The sequence below is a fragment of the Dermacentor silvarum genome, chromosome 6 (assembly GCF_013339745.2).
Source record: "Dermacentor silvarum isolate Dsil-2018 chromosome 6, BIME_Dsil_1.4, whole genome shotgun sequence".
Lineage (NCBI taxonomy): Eukaryota > Metazoa > Arthropoda > Arachnida > Ixodida > Ixodidae > Dermacentor > Dermacentor silvarum.
In genome coordinates, this window is record NC_051159.1 from 131,777,847 (window position 1) to 131,786,044 (window position 8,198).

Here is an 8,198-nt window from a genome sequence, read left to right on the forward strand (position 1 = left end):
GCTCCGTTTGCAACGTGCCGCACGAGACAGATTGTCTACGCCAGTCAGTGTATCGCGAAATGAAAACACGCATAGAGCTGCGCTCAAATTTTGCATTAGGGAGTATTGTAATCCTGGGTGAACTTTTTTTTGTTTGGTCACCTTCTACGTGTCCAATCTTTCGTGCTGTTCGTAACAGTCAATTCGTACCGACTCGCCGTGGTGTCGACTCCCTAATGTATAGCAGCACTGCTAACAGCTCAAGGAAGTAGTGTCAATTGCAGACGGTGACGGGTGTCATGGGCACCGTCACTGTCTAGCTTAACGCGGATACCTCAACTATTCCGCGACATGCAGAAGAAGAGGTATCAGCATTTGGCGGTTTTCGATGGTAACCCTTCCAAGTACTAACTAATCGAACCCTGCGTTGCTTTGTTTTTGGCTTTCAAGTACAGGACTCGTGACGTTACCTACCGCATAGACTGAACCACATCCCTGTAATGCATCGTAGTTAAGGGCCATTATTTAGCGTGGAATCGATTTATTTCCTCGAGCGATTTTGGTATCCTCCTACAAGTGTTGCCCGAAAAACATAGTAATTTCGCTTTCAATCAAGCCACACCGGCAGATAACGAGGCATCAGTGATTAGCAAGTCATGTCTTGAAAGCAGGGCCAGAGATCTTAGTTTGAACGCAGCACTAATATTGCATTGTTTGGCGAAGTCTGATCATAGGGCCGTTTTCACTTCTCGTGCTCCTGCCAATAGCGTAAGTCCATACTGTTAATGGACCAGATAAATGGTCAGTTTGTGCTTTGTGCCGAGGCTATCCCGGGTTGTGCCAAGGTTAGCCCGCGCTTACCTAACAGCCGCAATTAATTACATGGAAATATAGCGTCGGCGATAACTCCACACCAACACCAGCCACCAACAGAAGCCCTGTCAGCTGCTCTCTAGTGTTGTTCCTTCACACGAGACGCATTACCGTGAGCGGAATCACAGCGGCCGTATCCGTCTCAATACCGTCACATTCGTGGGGGTCTTCCTCATGCTGAAAAGGGGATCGTTACCTGAGGGTTCTTGTCCAAACTCAATAGTAGTAGCGGATGCGTAGAAACGTCTGACCCGTCAGTGTCTCGTGGCTTCTTCTTCTCCTTCTTCTTCGCGTTGGTTGAACGCTCTGTCAACCACAAGAGATGGGATAAAACAGGGCCTGGTGAAAGGGGAGAAGAAGCATACATCAACCTTGAGAAATTAAAACAAAATAATCCAGAAAGAAATGAAGTGAAAGGGCATCTAATGGGAAAATTTAGATGTGTTAGAGTAGAGATGTTATTAATAGCCAGGGTGAAACTGATGTGAATAGGCAAATTTTATGGATAGGAAAGACAGAGTGGTCGACCTGAGCTAGTGTGCTCTAGTCTGCTACTCTGTACTGGGGAAGAGGAAAGGGGAGTGAAAGTAGCGGAATGGATTATAATGATAAAAGGAGTGGTGAATGCTTATGTACACCCATGAGCAAAAGTATACGGACCATAGGGTCGCCGAAAAAAGTGAATTTCTTCGTAATTAACAAACATAAACTGTAATTGACGAAAACACTGAAAAGTTCGCAATGCCAAGTTTGGACTGCAGTCCTCAATTTCAAGTTGCGTTCACAGGCAGAGGAAAAATTCGGCTTTAACGTGCAACCCCTGGTTCGTATACTTTTGCTCACGGGTGCACATTAGACGGTGGCCCTACTTAAAAAACTTTAACAGCGCTTTAGTTGCCCGCATTGAAGTTGCAGTGTCAGGCCATGGGCCGAGAATAGCGTCCTCCGACAGTGGTTGCCTGCCAAGGCTGGCTAGGAAATTTTCCAACGTTTTTCGCTCCACCAAATATGCTGCGCAATCGCACAATATGTGTTCCAGCATTTCAGGCGTCTGGCAGTGTTCACAATAAGGGCTGTTCGACTGGCTGATGAGTTGTGCGTAGTGAAGGGTGAAAGTAATGCCCAGCCGATCAAAAACATGGATAAATTTAGCTTTCTCGCCTGATGAAGAAAACTCAAATGTGATTTAACCAACCTTTCTACGACTGAGAGTAATTTCCGAGGTGGCCACAGGAAGAGTAAATCAGAGGTCAGGTCGTAGAGGGCGCCCTCCAGTGGTCCCTTCCTTTCCAGTAAAGGTTGGTAGCAACTGATTGAGCACTTTGAATAACAAGAAACACTATAGAAGCAAGTATATTGGATTGGCGCCCACCAAAATGAGGGAGTCAAGAAGTGGGCTTCTCCAACGAGGTTTATGGAGCGACAAACAACTAAGCTGATACTCTTCGAGAATTCGTAAGGGAAGCAGGCAGCTGAGGGTCTCCACTTAACGCTATGGTCCCCTATCCTCTATCGAAAGGCTTCAGGCGATCAATACGAATATAGTGTAGCGCCGTCTGACTGAACATGGGTATTATTGTCCAAAAAAAATATGCTGCGTGGGTTTTCGTTTCTACGGTCCACCTGCACGTTCCTTCTTTACTCGTCCTCTCTTTTCTTTTGATCTTCAGCCTGCACGCTCATTGCCCCGTCACACGTACTGGTCGAACAGTGAAGCAGTCAGTAACAAGCCGTTGCATCCCGCTCTTCTCTTTTTCTCTCTACTTCTCCTTCTTACCAATTTTCAAATGAAACCATTCCGTCATTCACGAGCTTCCGACACAATTAAACAGACGGCACACTAGTTTCAAACAAAGTGGCTAAATTAGCAACGAGTCTACGCCCGCTGTCTTTGACGGCAAGACCATTACCACATATCTATAAGTTTAGTCCTACATGTTTACATTTAACGATGCAATAGTGGCAAATAATCGAGGCGGCCGTTTTTCATTCACTTAGCGCTTCGGCTAGAAAGAGGAAACTTTCCAGCCGAGGACGCAACAACGTCGTCATTATAAAGCATCATGTTTCGGCACACGTAGGAGAGTTAAGTGTGTCACATCAACCGCCTCGGTATGTCTAGCTTAAGTGCTTCAGACGCGACAATAGCCCCTCTATTGCAACGCAAATTGTCGGCTATCTCTTTCATCGAGGCAATCTAAGCTCTGTGATGAGCTTTCGATAACGGCCTACAATGGCGCCGAAACGGTGGCGCCGATGATAAATTTTCTCTTGCCGCTCTTCTTGATGGCGTGATCGGAGATTATTCCATCACAGCCGCTTATTTCGTGCGCGCGGTTCACTGCCCTCCGTGGAGGCGAGCCTGCGGCGACCGGTCCACCGTATAACGCGTCTCCGCGTACGCGCGCGTGTGTTTACAAGATGAGCGTCAGCGCGAGCCGTAAATCACGATCGCATTAACCGGTGTCCTTGTTGCGACTGCCGAGTCTCCCTGCTATACATTTCCCCAAACGCTGGCTTACATTCGGATGCATCTACCGGAGCCCCCATCGAATGCGACTGCGGAGCTGTGTCTGCTTATACTTTTTTTTTCTTTAAGTCAGACAACCGCGCGCCAGGCATCGCGTAATTGCACGAGCGCAGCCGCTCGTGCAAGGGCTTTTGATAGACACTCATATCCTGGGATATGTTCGTGCGTACGTGTGTTAAACGTTGTAGGCCTACTTCGCGCAGTTCGCAAGGGCATCAACTGCAACTTACACACGTGAGCACTCGGCACACATGCTTTTCGACATGTAATGTGCACATGTGCGGGCGTCGAGCACGCACCCCAAAAACGCACATCCAATCGACCTTGTGCGCTGTCTATGCGTTCGCTGGAAGTAGGGTGTTGCAAAGCAATGGATGACCGCTTACTTTGGCACTCAGGAAAAATAGTACCTATACGCGCCAGTTTGCACGGATTGAGCTGGGACCGCGTTTCCATAGGTGTATAGTATTAAGACGTTGCTTGACGTCTTAATACTCTATACGCCAGTCTGGAGTGCTGCACTCGCTTTTTTTTCGCTCTCTCTATATCTGATCTTCAGCGCGATGATCATGGCGCGGTGAAGCTGCTGAAGGAACCGACCCTCGGGCGGGTAATTCTGGCGATGCCTATCGTCGTTGAATTGGGCGATCAGCGTACGTAGCGAATAGCCGACGAAAACGCAGTGACGACACCTACGCGTTCACCCTGCTATGCGCCGCAGCAGAGGGACTGCAGTGCGTGCCCGCATGCGCGTGTGCAGGATGTGCGTGCAATTATAAGCACAATGAGCGATCGTGTGGCGCTGTGTTTGCGTAGTATGTAAAACTGCGCAGTAATACATACTATGCAAAGCATACGACATGCAGTTGGCTTCTGACGTCAAGTTCATTGGCTCCTGGACACTCTCAATTTTTTTATATCCTGATCTGAATGTGTGAATTAAAATGCATGAAGCGTAATGCGGGCATGTGCCTATTTTTGTTAGACAGTTATTCTTAGCCTTTGCATAAATCCTTCTGACAACTATGCCTTTGATGTCCAGAAATTTGGGACATCGACCACTACGCCATCTCTCGTGGCCGGTGCTGTGCGGTGGCGTCACTCAATATGAAACGAATTTCAAAAATCAACTACAGAGCAATGCTTAATTTTTTACGCACCTACGTCTATTCACTTAAATAATCTGTCTGCCATCTTGCCACTATGTGCAAAGTTTGGTTTTAGTACAGTAACTTATCTGGGTGTCAACGGTCACTTTATTGCACCATTGGAAACTCCATAGCGCGGTTTAGAAATTCATACCAGGAACATGGGCCTCCATCATCACAAATCACTGTCACTCACTCTTCGTAAGTGGGAAGTTTTGAATATATTCGCAAAGTTTCTGAGGTTAAAAAGGCACTTTTATAAAGCTGAACTACAGCGAAGCCACTTTACGGGAGCATGTGCCTTTTATGAAAACATCAAGTGCCCCAAAACACATTAAATTTGCAGCGCTTTTATCTAAAGTAGCATTTGTGAAAGGTGAAAACATATCTCGAGGGCACCGTGGGGTAAACAGCATCTTTCAAGTGAGATTCGCTTCCTTCAAAATTTCGCATCCACTGAACCGCAGAGCACTCGCGTAATGCAGTGAAGCACTGCATAAAATAGAGCTTTGAACGGACAAGGTGAAACAAGTTTCCCGGTAAATAATGAAATGGATCAAGGAGCAGTTTCCCCACAGCAGATAGTATAGAGATGCAATAACCACTACCTAGGGGAAAGAAAATGTTTGAGTTACTCATGTTGTGGAACATGTGAAGCAACCCCGATGTTTCAAGTTTTTGGGTATGTGTTTTGAAAAGGAAGTTGAACTAATTATTTCCGGTGCTTGCAATGATTATTCCCGTACAGATGCCGATGCAGCTTGTACTGGTAATGCGTGGAAGTGTACAGAAATCGAGAGGTTCACCTCGCGCAAAAGGTTATCGGTGCCAGCGGGCCAAATTCAACCGCAGCACTCGCGTAATTTGAGACTTCAGAATGAAAAGATGAAGAGGCGGAAGCAAAAATACTGCTCTTCCACTTTTTACAGCTCCCAGAAAGAAATTATAGCCTCATCGTGATGAGGTAATTTGAGGTTGGTAATATGAAGACAGTGATGATAACCTAAAGTTATATATCTTAGACATATGGCTATATATCTACAAACTACTACTATTTTTGAATCGTAAGGTCAAGGACGATTGCTTGTTTCGAGGTTACTGCGACAACTTCGCTGGAGAAGGCCGCAAAAAGTGGGCAGACGCTACACTGCTAGCGGTGCCATCTGTGGCAAACACCTTAAAAGCACTCCGCCGGATTGTGGCCTTCGAGATTGGCATTCGAGTGCAGGCGTTCGGGGCTTCTCGGAAGCGCTGCATCAGCCAACCAGGCCGCTCTGCTTCAAATCCTGTGGTAGAAGTATTCCGAGTTGTGAAGGAGTTCACGTTTTTTGCACTGTTGAATGCAACGCACTTTCTAGCACATGTATATACAAATGGTGGGCGTCGTAAAGCAGTTAATTATGACCATCGAGAAACAATTTTTGAGTGTATAACACTGTTGAATGCGTGGTAACTGGTTTACTGCTTGCGTGACAAGCTTCGGTAGAACGGAAAGTTGTGCGAGTTGGTACGAATTTGCTTTCTTAGATAATTCATCGCGCACGAGTGACGACAGAACAGAAAGAAGGAACTGACGTCGCTTGTTCGCGCCGAGTTCCACAAGAAAATGACAAGCCTCGGCTTTTTTTTTTTTTTTTTTTTTTGTGCGTTGAATGCTTAACTAATGATAGTAATCCATGTCGCAGTACCTGAGGCGGATGCTAGTTTTTTGCGCTGGCATAGCCGAGACACGCCCTCTGATGTTTTGGAACCGATTGCAAAAATTGCATTTTTTCAGAATGTACAGCTGTGAGCCTGTGACGAAAGCAAAATGTCAAGTGCATTGATTGGACTGCACGACGGAGAGCTTCGCAAGCAGGCCCGCTGGCTTCGAAGAACGTCCGCTGGAAACTGAAAGCGCACTCACTTGATGGCACTTAAACTGTCGTTTATTCTCCAATTCAGGGAGCACGGTCTGTTTTACGCACGAATATATAACATTCTAAAGAAGCTCAAACGGTTCGTGTACCGGGGGGGGGGGGGGGGGGGGGGGGGGGGGGGGTTGTGCGGGATTAGATTATGCAACCTACGTTGAGATAAAGCCTTTTCCACTACGAGTATAGGCAGAACGATCGATGGCCACTGGTGGACAAGGCTTGCGTTTTGGCAAATCGATCTATCACATGAACGGCGACGGCGTTCCACAATTATACGGTACGCGAAAGGACGCTCGAAGAGAAGACACACAGTGAATGAAGTAACTTCGATGAGGTATTACAAGGAGGATGGGACATTTGTACTCTACTTGACACTGAAAGGAGTCCATTGTAGGAAAGAGATCTAAAAGCCAAGCACAATTCGGTCAATACTCCCCCTCCCCCTTCGGTAAACCTAGTCGCAGTTCTACTTTTAGCACTTTGTCCTACCATTGTATATGCCCCGCCCTTTGCGCTGCGCGTCAGAATAAGTGGGTGAAGGTTGCGATGCCCTCTTCTCAGTTTATTTCGTCTACGTCCCTTTTTCCGTCACCAGCTGTGCCTATAGTAAAGTGGCATCATGCGAGAAAACTGCGCCGCTTCTTCTAACACCTTACTACGTCAAGATGGTCGAGAAGCCATCTTAGTTGCGATGTTTACCATCATTGAAATCAAAGTTACGAACAACCTGGCACGTAGGTACGCCGCTAGGGAGCCGGTCAGAAGAGCAACGTTACTCGGTATGCAAAGTGAGCGTTACACGAAGGATAAGAAGCAAGAATGTCTCAAGTACAGGAGTCAGTATAACTGCCTCCATGGTTATTGATTACAGCCCGAGGATGTTACAGACCTAGTCGTAGCCGACCGCACCTCCTACGTTACGCGTACTTTCCCCGTTACGGCTATGCAATCGCGCAACGGGTGAATAGCGGCCGTTCGGGCACGTTACTAATTACAGCGTCCTAGTCTCGCGCTATAACTACTGGTACGTACCCGTCGGGTTGATTGGTCACGACTGGAAAGAAGAAGAATTCGGGACGGTCCGGCCAAGCTCAGACTGCTGAAAATCTAATCCAGGATGAGCTGAGCAATTTTCGAGCCTTCTCGCAAGCGTGCATCATGAACAAGCAAGCAAGCAAGATAAACGTTCGAATAATCCGTGCTTGCTATCACTTTTCTTTTCAAACCTGGCCGAAGCACTCGGCACTCGTTACAACCGATGCCTCATCAGGAACGCATTAATGTCAGGCAAGATTGAGTGCGCAGCTCTCGCCGCAGGCGCCTTGCGCACGCGCACGAACAACCTCTTGTCTTCTCGAAGACAAGAGGCGGAGCCGTTGCGCGTCACGAAGAACAACGGCTTGGATTTCCCCCGAGCTTGACCAAGAGGCTGCTGACCTCCACGTCGGGTCACTTCCTCCTCAACCGTCTTTTATATACCGGCCTCGTAGCAGTTACTCAGCTTGTTCGCAACTGAAACAAGAGCAGTTCGTTTTCTCGGTGTCATGGGTATCTAACGGCATGATAACCAATAATAGTAATTGATGGGGTTTTTGCGTCCTAATGCCGAGCCTGGTCTATAGGAGAAAGAAAATTGGAAGATAACGAATAAACTTGAAAGGTAGCTAAGCATCGGTCAAAGAAAAGTGATAGATGTAACGTTAACAGATATGGACAGTGGTATCGATTACGGATCGAACGCGAATAGAGGGC